Genomic DNA, 12,505 nt, shown 5'->3' on the forward strand with positions numbered 1-12,505 from the left:
TTTGATGAACCATTCTATTTCTATTCCAGGTTTCAGATACATAGGTTAAAATTGAACACTGCCTTATATACAGTTGGTTTAGTATTTTGATTAATTTCCTTAATATATAATTTCTCTACTACCTGCTATACCAGCTTTGTTTATTCTGTTGTCTATTTTTAATACAGATTTAACTTGCCTTCTTTACTAAAAATTGTGCCTAAATTATTATTATTATCTAAGACCTCCAGGGAGTCATGGACTTATTGAGGGGGAGGCTGTAAATTACCCAACCCAGCTATCATACCTATACCTACCCCTTGAATTCATTCACACTAGATGCACTCACTACCCATGAGGGCAAATTATTCCACTCACTCACTCACTGCTCTCTCTGGGAGAAAAACCTAGCTCTTAACTCTTTCTTGACTGAGAAGAACCTTAACTTCCATGGATGCCCCCTGTGTTCTCTCCTCACCTTCCATATAACGAAAAATTTCATCAGTTGAAATGCTATAACACCCATTCAAAAGTTTATAGACCTCTATCATATCACCCCTCTTTCTCCTGTTAACCAGAGTCTGTAATCCACATACTCGCAATCTGTCCTCATAATCTAAATCCCATAATTCAGATATATAATCTTTGTAACTCTTCTTTGCACCCTTTCCACAGCTTCTTTATCCCCTTGGAACCCTGGAGACCAAATCTGTGCACAGTAATCCAAGTGTGGTCTTATCAAAGCCTTTTAAAGAGGCAAAATTATTTCTTTATCTTTACATGTCAAGGTTCGCTTCAACATACCAATTATCCTCTGAGTTGTATTTGCAACTTTTGCTATGTGACCTTTGAACTTTAAATTCTTATCCATCAATACACCAAGTTCCCTTGCCTCTTCAGTTTCTTGTAGCATAACTCTGCTAATATAATATGCCTGAAATATTTTACTTTTTCTGCAGCTTTTATATTCTGAATGAAGCTGATGTTTTCACTGCTCTTGACTATTTTCATATTTGGTTTTTAATGCTCATTTTTATATCAAATTTGTTTTGATACTTCAATTTAATTAAATGTTCAGCTCTTTTACTTTATGCAACTGATGTTATACTTTTAAATGAAAGATGCAGAATTTATTTAAGATTATAACATCATCTGCTTGAAGTAAAGAGCTGAAATTAACACTCCAATTATGAACAGTATGAGGTTTAATGCTACTTCATAATGTGATCCATATACATGATGAATAACAATGAGGATAATGAGCACTCGTGTCTTACACCTGATTTTACATCATCCCATCTTCTGTGCCTCCTCAGCTAACTGTTGACTCACAACTCAAAAATAGATACAGTATAATGATGAAATGAATAAAAAAAAAAAAAAATACAAATGTCCTGATCACACTGTATAATTGTAGTGTTTTGAACAGTTTTGCTGTTGGCACTTTTTCTCATCACATGCCTTTTCCTGATCCCAATAACCCTTGTTTAGAATGAACTCAGTTGGTTCATCTCTTTTTCTTCCACAATTTTGTTTGTCTCTTCTTGAGTATGGTTGTATAAATCCTCCTGGAACAGAGTGTGGTTAACTGAGCAACACATTATCATGCATGACACTGTCATTTTCTTATACCATTTTGTTTTGGTTTAACTTGTACAAAATAAAGTTTGATCAACTACCAAAACTGCCATTTCATTCTAAGCTGCAGTCAATTTTCAGCATTCCTTAAGCAACCCAGCTACAAATTTTATTTGGCACAACACTTACATTTGTGCATCTACTATCCTAAATAGTTGAAATTGTATGTACTGAATGTATTGTGTTTATAATGTTTTTTTTTTTTTTTATTTTTTTTTATGTTATATATTTTGTGTTTCATGATTACCTGTTAAATTTGTTTTGTTCCTCCACAGACATTATTTGTTCGTACTGGCTGGATGGATTTTACTGAAATTTAGTATTTGGGTCCCTTACTAAAATTTGTTGTGCCATCACAGCAGCAGTTAGTATTACATCAGTTTTTCATTTCATTACTCTCCTGCAGTATGTTTTGGAAGAAGTCCAGCTAGGTTTTTCTCTTTGATTATTTCAAGTTTCACTGTTTTTTCTTTTACCTCCTTATTCTTATTTCTTAGAATTTTGTATTGTATTTGATCTCTTCACTGTAAGGTCTCTTTCTAATTTTGCTATGAAGTGATCCCATGTTTCTCTATTCTTTTTCTGGCATGCTTTCGTTTGCTATTGCACTTTTATAATCTTATAATTAATTTCTGAGAGGTATCACAAGTGAGTATAGCGATAGATTTGAGTTCTGCTAAAAAATGATTTTTAATTAGTGTATAGTGTGGCTTTTTTGCGAATTGCACTGCATTTTTTTCAGTTTGGATACAAGTGTTCTTCAGTTGTTGGACACTTGTGTTTTACTACTTGTTGTTCATATTGCTTTTGCTTCTGAAAAATGGCGTCCATAAAGAAATGCATGTCAGTGACATGTAAGGCTTCTGTACAAAGATCTGGCTCCTCCTTGGATCTTTTGCAGTGAATGCATTGCAATAATTGCTATATGTATGCACCGAAAAATGTGAAAGATTTGTGGACTGTTTGGGTAAACAAAAAGAAGGAAAACATAAACGTATGTGAAAAGAATCTTGATAGATTAGAGCGATTAGAAATGGGAGCAGGTATCGGGGCCATTGTAGAAGAGCTTAGGCAAGAGTTAGTGAAAATGAAAAGTGAAATTAAACATCTGGAAGAGGATATTAAACATCTAAAGGAGAGATTAGTTGATGAGAAGGAGGAAGTTAGTATTATGAAGAAAGAGTCAAAGAATAGTTTATCATTGTATGGGGACTCGATCATTAGAGGTGTGATGACTAATAAAGTGCACAAAACGTTTTCCTGGTGGAACAATGAAGCAAATAAGTGATGCAGAAAAGGAAAGACTGGGCATCAAATTTAGTGGTAGTTATGGACACAAATGACTTAGTTGGGGAAAAAAGAATGTTGATAGAGACTTGAGGAAGTTGTTGCAGCAGATAAAGAATATTGTTGGAAAAGTCGTAGGCGTGCTGCCCAGATATGAGAACAGTGAATTGAGGAGAGCAGAGATAACGAATAGTAAGATGGCTGTGTGAGACAAAAGGGATTCAATTTGTAAATCTGTGGAGTGAATTTGAAGGAAAGTGGGAATGGTTTCAAGTTGATGTATTACCTTTCAATGGGTTTGGTATTGGGCATTCAGAAAAGCTATTGTTTTCTGAGAAGGCACAGAGTCAAGAAGTTAATGTAGTAAATAATCAGAGTCTACTTCTCAATTAGGTTAGCACAACTAAATGGATTGTATGACAGGAGGAAGATGGATATGGGGTTGAAGATGTGGATACAGCAGCACAAGGTGACTGAATGCAACAAGGGAGAGGATGAGACATGTAGAAATGGAAAACAGAGTCAGGATTAGGGAAGGGAGTGGTCATACCAAAGAGAAAGGCGTGGTATAGCAGCTAGAATAGAAAATGCTGGTGCTGATAGAATGGCCTTAAGGAAACAGGGATTGTTATGTTTGTACACAATTGTAAGGTGCATTCGAAACAAAAGAGCTGAGTTTGTTTCATTGATTGAGTCAGTATGGCCAAGATAATTGAAATAAGTGAAATATGGTTGTCTGAGGAGGATATCATGTTGGAGGTAGAAATGTCTGAGGGGGGGGGGATGTGATGTCAGGAATAGAATTAGAAGGATATATAATTTTTCGGAAGGATAGCAATGTGAAAAGAGGGGGGAGTGGTGTTAATGATCGCAGAGGAATTGTGTCCTCAAAGTGTGGAATTTGATAGTGCATGCACAGATTTTGAATCTGTGTGGTTGAAGTTGAAATAAACAGGTTAGTATATCTGATAGGATGCTGTTATAGGCCAGGGAATGTAGAGAATACTGATTGTGAAAGGATTAGGCAAATTAGTTTGGCATGTAAAAAAGGTGATCCTGATGTTCACCTTTTTGCATGCCTTTAATTAAGATCTAAACAAGAAGAGTAAGTTTGTTGAATTTCTGAGAAATAAATATCTTAAGCAGCATGTGACTGAAGCAACTTGAGCCTATAATGTTTTGGATTTGATGATAACTTTACAAGATCTAGTTGTTAATAAACTGTTGGTGAGAGCGATCATGAAGTGCTTATTTGGGCAGTGATGAAACAAGAAAAGGTTACTGCAGAAATGGATATATGTGGAAGTATAAAGTGGGTGATTATAGGAAACTCTGTAATCAGTTAGCATCAGTACTTTGGGTAGATGAGCTGAGCATATAAAATGTTGACAGTGCATGGAAACTTACAAGGCAGTGTTTGACAAAAGCAATATCTAACTGCATACCAAGTGTTAAGCGAGTAAATAGAGTAGGAGTGAAATTGATGAACAGTGAAATCAAACAAGCATGCTGTGCTGGAAAAGAAAATGCTCTGAAAGAGATACAAGACAATTGGTGGTGATCAGATCCATGAAGAGTATCAAATGCAAGCTAGAAAGGTGACAAGCATGGTAAAGAAAGAAAATGTGCAGTGTGAGAGGAGGTTGGCTGGTCAAGTCAAGGTTAATTCAAGGGAATTTTTCCACTATATGGCAAGCAAGAAAAAGAATAATTATGACAGGTTGACACTGGTAGATAGTCATGGCAGCAGAATAACAGTTGCAAAGGATATAGTAGAATTATTGAATATGTGCGTCTTATCATAGCTGCACATTAGTGCTGCTATGATAAGAAGTACTCTGACATGTAGGGATAAGGAAGTAGTTGTACTACTGTATAAAACACTGGCCAGACCACAATTGTACTGTTGTGCTCGGCATATATCATACTGGTGTAAATGATGCAATGCAATATATAGAAGGGAGGGAGGCAAGTATTAGGAGAACTGGAAGTGAAAGAATCAGAGGTGTATCAAGAGTTAGTTGGGTTAGATGTTAATAAGGCTGTGTGAAAGAATAACATGACCATGTATTCTTAAGGAATGTGCACCAGAGATGGCTATGCCCTTGACCTGGTTATTTAATGAAAGTTTTGCAGTGGTTAGGATTCCTAAGAAGTGGAAAGAAAGCAAAATATTACCACTCCACGAGCATGGTTCTAGGACAGAAGTTTCCAATTATATAGAAGGGAGGCAAGTATTAGGAGAACTGGAAGTGAAAGAACCAGAGGTGTATCAAGAGTTAGTTGGGTTAGATGCAAATAAGGCTGTGTGAAAGAATAACATCACCATGTATTCTTAAGGAATGTGCACCAGAGTTGGCTATGCCCTTGACCTGGTTATTTAATGAAAGTCTTGCAATGGTTAGGATTCCTAAGAAGTGGAAAGAAAGCAAAATATTACCACTCCACCAGCATGGTTCTAGGACAGAAGTTTCCAATTATAGACTAGTCTGTATAACTGTGGTTTTGGTCAGGATGTTGGAGAGATTGGTTAGGAATAGAATATAGGATTGGGTTGATGGAACATAGCATTCTTCATGATGGTCAGCATGGATTTGTAAAGGGTAGGTCCTGTTTTAGCAATTTATTTTCATTTTATGATAGGATAATAATTGTGTTAGATAAGGGAGAATCATATACAGTGATATTCTTCGACTATGCAAGCTTTGTTTGACAGTTTACTACATGATAAGTTGCTTACAAGTTGGGAGGATTGGAATAGATAGCATATTGTTTAGATGGATCAGAGATTGGCTCTGAATGATACCAGCAGTGTCTCAAAAAATGAGGGTAACGAGTGGCATGCTCCAGGGTTCTGTTCTTGCCCCCCCCCCCCACTGTTTAACTTGTTCGTAAGCGATATATCACGTGGACTGACTGGGGATCTTCAGTTGTTTTCTGATGATGCAAAATTGAGAAGAATTATTAGTAGCACTGTTGATGTTAATTCCCTTCAGGAAGATTTGAATATACTTTTTACTTGGACGAAGGAATTGGGGTTGCAGTTTTGATATCAATAAGTGCAAGGTGTTGCATTTTGGAGTGCAAGGCTGTATAAGGCTGTGTACTATATCGATGGTGCTGTACTGCAGGAAGTGGATGTGATTAGAGATTTGGGAGTGATGGTTGATCGTAGTAGACTGAAGTTTCGAGGGCATATTGCTAGTGTTACAAAGGCTGCACATCGTAGTGCTGCTATGATAAGAAGTACTCTGACATGTAGGGATAAGGAAGTGGTTGTACTACTGTATAAAGCACTAATCAGACCACACTTGTACTGTTGTGCTCAAATCTGGTCACCTGGTTTTCAGTGTGATGTGGTGACAGTTGCTTTAATATCAGGACTTTGAATTGCTTACTATGGAGAAAGGTTGAAAAAATGTGGATTGCAGAGTTTGGCAGATAGGAGGAATAGAGGTGATATGATAGAAACATTGAAGTTGGTGAGAGGATTTTATCAGATTAATCCAAATTAGATTATAAAAAGTGCAGAAGGTGAGAGGGTAAAAATCAGAGGTCATACCTGGAAGTTATGTAAGAGAGTGGTGAAGAGGTGTGTGAGGAGTAGATTTTTTACATGGAGAATTGTCACTGAATGGAATCCATTACCAGACTGTATTAATGTAAGAAGTGTTAAGGATTTTAAGATTAGGTATGATAAATATGTTGTCATTTGAATTAACCTCCCATGATGAGTCTGCCAACTCTGTGGAGGGTGCAATTATAATAATAATAAATTACTGCTTCTAGTGATTTTGTATTTATCCATTGTTTATATGGGGGAGGGGTGAAAAGTTCTGATAAACATCTAGAATAAACATGATATTAAAGCAACTGGTATAACCACAAGAAAGAACATACTAGCAGCAGAGTTATGAAGGTAACTTATATTCTTATATTCTCGTATGTTCTTTCTTGTGGTTATATCAGTTGCTTTAATATCATTTTTGCTCTAGGTGTTTATCAAAACTTTCCATTTCCCCTTCGTATTCTTCTTTCATGTCTTTGATTATTGATTGGATGTTTTCATCCAAGTTTCTTATTCCCATTCTCTTCCATTTACTTTTCGTTCCAAGGTATTTGTTGCTGCATTCAATAATATATTTTTAAAATGATCTATCTCTATATCATCATTTTCTCTTTTTTTTGCAGATAAAGATAGTTAATAGTTTTTCCACTTGGTTATACCATAAATTAAAGATACCAAGAAATTATATACTTGGTTTAATCCTTTATTCAATTGTAAGCAAACAAGTTTGCCCCTGAACTATTTTCAGGACTAGGGCAACTCCTATAAAAAAGCTAATGACTTCACATCACTTACCTTATCATCCCATAATGCAAAGCACATCTCTTTGCAGACATGTCTAATGCTGTGCATTATGGTAGGGTCACTACCCAGACCGGTTTTGACCTTTATTGAGGTCTCATAATTTTTTATACTAATCACCAACAGTGGGAGCCAGACCCAGAAGTGATACTAATCACCTCTGGGTGATTAGCATAAAATAGTGATGAGACCTCAATAAAGATCGAAACCAGTCTGGGTAGTGACCCTTCCCAAATGCATAGCATCATATGTCTGCAAGGAGATTTGCTTTTCATTATGGGATACTAAGGCAAGTGATGTGAAGTCGTTAGCTTTTTTTATGAGTTGCCACAGTCCTGAAAATAGTTCAGGCTAAAACGTGTTTACTTACACTTGGATAAAGGATTAAACCAAGTATATAATTTCTTGGTATCTTTAATTTCAAGTTAATTAATAGTTTTGTTATCCAGTAGCTGAACTCGTAAAGATTCCATTGTTTCTCTCTAGATCTTTGCATTGATTTGGTTAATTTTAAACCATCTTGGGTTTATTTTTAATTTTCCTTGTAATGATGATCATTTATATAAATCAAGTGGATATTAAATCCAGCATTATTTCAGTAACTATTAGGATTATTTTAGTAAAAGATAATGATCAGATTCTATTTCTGCACTTCTAAATAGCCAGCTATCTAGTATTATATTAGCTCTTTTCCTATTAGCTGTTAATGTAGTCTGTTATACTTTTTAGGTTTCTTGTTTCCCAGGTGAATTTATGGCAGTCTTTATGGTTGAAAAAAGTATTAGTAATTTTTATTATGTGTGAAAAACCCTTAAGTCTGTATCCATTTCTATTGCATGTAGTTTCACCATTTGTTCCAATATTCGTACCAAGTGGAATGCTCCCTACTCTGTCATTAAAATTCCCATTATTCACTTGGGTTTATTTTATCTTTTTTTTTTTTTTTATTTGAATAAAAGGCATTGTTATCTTCCTTCTTCTAAGGCATAGACACTAATAATAATCAGGAAGTCATGACTTATTTGTAATCTTAGTTCTAGAATTCTCTCACTTCAGTATTTGTAATGTGTGATTTTTTAAAATTGATTTGTGAATAAAAATCATTACTACTCCTGCTTTTTGCTCATTGTTTCTTTACGACTCAACTATAGATATAAATGTAATTATCTGTTTCATCCGAACTCTTTTGTTTTTCTTTATTTCTGTTAATTTGATATTTCTTTATATTGTTTTTGTCTAGATCTATTTGTGATGGATACTCCTGACATTCCAAATGGCAACATTCAGATATTCTTGGTTATTTTCATTCTTTTTTTATCTTGTCCTGCTCATATCTGTTAACCTGTTTGAGTTGTTGTCCAGAGTGATAATCTGATTACTTCTTTTTTGAGACTTAGGAGTAAGAAAATGGTCAGCTGGGTTGATACTGACCATCTACAGCCTTGTTTGGTCATGGAGCTTCTGCCTTGAGCCTTCAAACTTGCACTAAGTCTCTTTTCTCTTGTTTGTACCTGATCAAGTGTCCCACTAGGGTTAGTACTCAGTCTTATACTTGGTTGCTCAGTTCACCATATGGAGGTGAGAGAGTAGGGGGATCCTGCTTAAGAGGATCATATATTGTGCATTGATCTCCTTTGAACTCCAACACATTTATACATCATTGTGTAACTTATTTTATACATTGTTTCTCTTTAAACACTCTTCACTTACCAATAAAAATAATACATGCCTACTGAGCTATCTGATTATATTTCTATTCCTTGTAAGAAACTATGCAGTAATATATATCCTTTCCTCAAGCATGAGCAAACAAACTTTGTACATGAAATATATTCAAGATTGGCTCCTTGTGAGTGGAGGTAGATGGCTTCATATCACATTGCTCTGCTATTCTAAAATGCAAAGCCTCTGGGATGCGTATGTTGCTATGCATTATGAGATCACTACCAAGATTAGCTTTGACCTTTATTAAAGTTGAAGCTTTAAAAGTACCTGTAGCATAATGATCAGCTAGAAAAAACACATGATACACACAGTAATAAACTTGAATGAAGTTGCACAAATATTTTGTATTGAAATTAAAGCACATTGTCAGCGTGTGTGTGTGTGTGGAACAGCAAGCAATTCAAATAACCAGGAATACAAGATAAATACAACAATCAGTTTACCATTGAAAAGTTTCTCTGACTAGAGAAATAATATACAGCTAATTCTCTTTTTACATAACTTTCTTTTTACACAATTTAGAAAACAAAAGCAATTCTATTTTCACATGGAATATTTTGATTTAACACAGTTCAAATGGTGCTTATTTTTAAAATTTTGTTTGAGTTCAGTTCTGTTAAATAGGGTATTTCCATTATAATTATCATTTCCTAGAACGGTACATATGAATATATGTACTGTTCTAGCTACATATATTCATATGTACTTGAATTTTGGGGGACTCCCTCGATGTTTTAAATTCAGGGATTACTCTAAGCTACAGAATGTAGACAATTGTGGCGACAAAAAAAAAATAAATTTTTGTAGTTACGATTCCCCGGAGTTAAGCCAACAGATGATTCTTTATATTCACTTGCTGTTGGTTCCTGGAAGCAGAAAGTGCAATGCTGATTCATCGAAGTTAAGTTGGTCCATTACAGGAGGCCCACCTAAATAAAGCTGTTTGCTAAACAGTCATTTCTTGTTTACAATTCGAAATGGTTACGCGTCTTGTGTTTGCCTTCCAGTGCACTGGAAGGCAAACAAAAAAGGTTGGGTTGCAAAAGAAATTTTTAATGAATGGTTCAATGTTTTGTTCCAGAAGTTAAACGCTAATTGGTAGGGAAAAAAAAAATCTGGAATTTAAAGTTTATTGATTATAGATAATGCGCCTGGCTATCCTGTTTTAGAACACCCAAATGTGGAATTTTGTTTTCTACCACCTAATACAACCACTAGACCAGTGTGTGATCGCTACCTTCAAAACTTACTACATAAGAAGAACATCCCAATACATTTTGGATAAACTAGATAAGAATAATCTGCTGGCAGTTATTGATGTGTAGAAGAAATTTTCTATTTTGGATTGCATCATATTTGTTAAGTTGGCATTATCAGAATTGAAACCATCAACTTTAAATGCATGCTGGAAAGCTACTTGGCCAAAATGTGTAAAAAGGGAAAAAAGTGATGATGAAGAAATTCCACTCAATGCAAGATTAATTAAAGAATGGCTTCAAATGGCTAGTAAATTGCAAAATCATTTTCTTACACATGATCCAAATACTGAATTAGCTGAACAGTTTAAATGTGAACTGAAGTCATGTATGGTGCGATATGAAGAATTATACAAAGATCTAGTCAAAACAGGATATCAATGATTAATTACAGCATTCATGGTAAAAAAAAAATCGACTTTCAGAATTATTGGAAATTAGTACTAATTTAGTTCTTTTTACTGAAGAAAACGTTTCGCCATTGCAGTACAAACAAGAAGGCCAGTGTTTCAAATGATGGAAGTGATTTTATTCCAATCTCACACAAAAGAATGCGCTACTTTCAGAAAGCGACTGCAAATAAAATTTAATAACTAATAACCATATGCGTGGCTGTATTTGAGCCTTTTTCGAATTTCTTTTTTATTAGAATGTTTTCTTTAAAAAGAAACATATGTATATACTTTAAATATGTATTTAAAATAAAAAAAACATTCCATTAAAAGTAAATAGCATTTTATTTAATGATTTTCATATGTTTTGTTTGAAAATAACTTGTTCGTATTGAGTTTTCACATCTGGAACCATTCTTCTATTTTTTCATATGCATTGTATTCTTTTTTACGCGGTTTTCATTTACACAGATTTTTCTGGAGCCAATCTGCTATGTAAATGGAGAATTTGTGTGTGTATGTGTAAAATATATCTTGATATAAGATATGAATATCCCAAATAACGTTTGGAAAAGAGAGACTATTTTTTTTTTTTTGAAGAGACATTCATATTTAAAACTGCTTCTATGGAGAAAATGACCTTTATTCCACAGGATACTACTGTGTTGTATCAGTGCTATGCTGTGCAAGACCAGACTCATGAGATTTCAGATATCCATTATAGTATTGAATACAGTAAACTCTCGATTTAACGGACTCTGATTCAACGGACTTCAGATTTAACTGACATAATTTGACAAATAAATACAAATAATGAAATAATTAATAAAAAAAATAAATAATACAATGATTAATCGGAAGCGATCACCAGTGTTTATAAATTGCGTCTTTGGATACATTTGTGTATATTCATGATATTTCGTGCGTACTCCTTATAGTTCACGTGCGTGCATGTGCTTTGGTTCGGTAGCATCTGTATATTAGTATCAGTAGCATTGCTAGCGCAAAACACATGGTGTTTAGGCTGCTGCTGGAGTAATTTTTACTTAAACCGTTATTAATCATCATTAATATCAGTTAATGTGTCTGGGGTTAAAAGAAAACAAAACTTGACGATAACACAGAAACTTGAGTTAATAAGTTGGAAAGTGGTTCATCTGTTGCTCATGTTTGTAAACTTTATGGGGATAAGAAGATACAAGAGGAGCCAGGATGTTTCAAAATTTGCTTTCATATAACATCAAGTCCACCATCTTTAATTTTGCTGCCTCTTGGAAGGAGATAAAGACTACAATATTAGTTAATGGCTGGACCAAGTTACTGAATGGAAGTGAACCAGAATACGATTTCAGAGGTTTTGAAACCTCTGATTTCCGTGAAACTTTGATGCGAGCTGGTGATAATGTCAGTGAAAATGACATTGAACAATGACTAGAAATTGACGAGGGCGACCCAAGCTACCAAATTCTCAGCCAGGAAAAGGTTGCTGAAGATGTTCTACGGGGCAATCAGGAGGTTGATAACGAGGAAGAGGAAGCGGTTCCAGCTGGTCGGAAACTATCGGGTAGAGAACACATGAACGACATCATCTCGTTCATAGGCACATCTTCAGATCCAGAGGCGATTGCTTATTACGAACATTTTCGGCAATTTCGATTGTTAATTATTAAGGAACAGTATAAAAGTGGAATGCAACTGAAACTTGATGCTTTTTTAAAGCCCAATTCTCAGTAAAATGGTATTTACATAAAAATGTTCTCATTAAAATATATTAATACTATACCACCGAAAGTGTTTTATTTTCAATACTGTTCCTAAGATTCACGATTTAACGAACTTTCGATTTTACGGACAACCCT

At 34.7% G+C, this 12,505-nt stretch overlaps 1 protein-coding gene across 3 annotated transcripts in view; it reads left to right on the forward strand.

Annotated features, from left to right (window-relative positions):
- TppII (Tripeptidyl-peptidase II) overlaps positions 1-12,505 on the forward strand; it is a 583,232-nt gene that overhangs the window by 106,459 nt on the left and 464,268 nt on the right. The window lies entirely within an intron of this gene.

This window comes from Typopeltis vanoorti, chromosome 2 (assembly GCF_054136105.1).
Source record: "Typopeltis vanoorti isolate ZY-2024b chromosome 2, IOZ_Tvanoo_1.0, whole genome shotgun sequence".
Taxonomy (NCBI): Eukaryota; Metazoa; Arthropoda; class Arachnida; order Uropygi; family Thelyphonidae; genus Typopeltis; species Typopeltis vanoorti.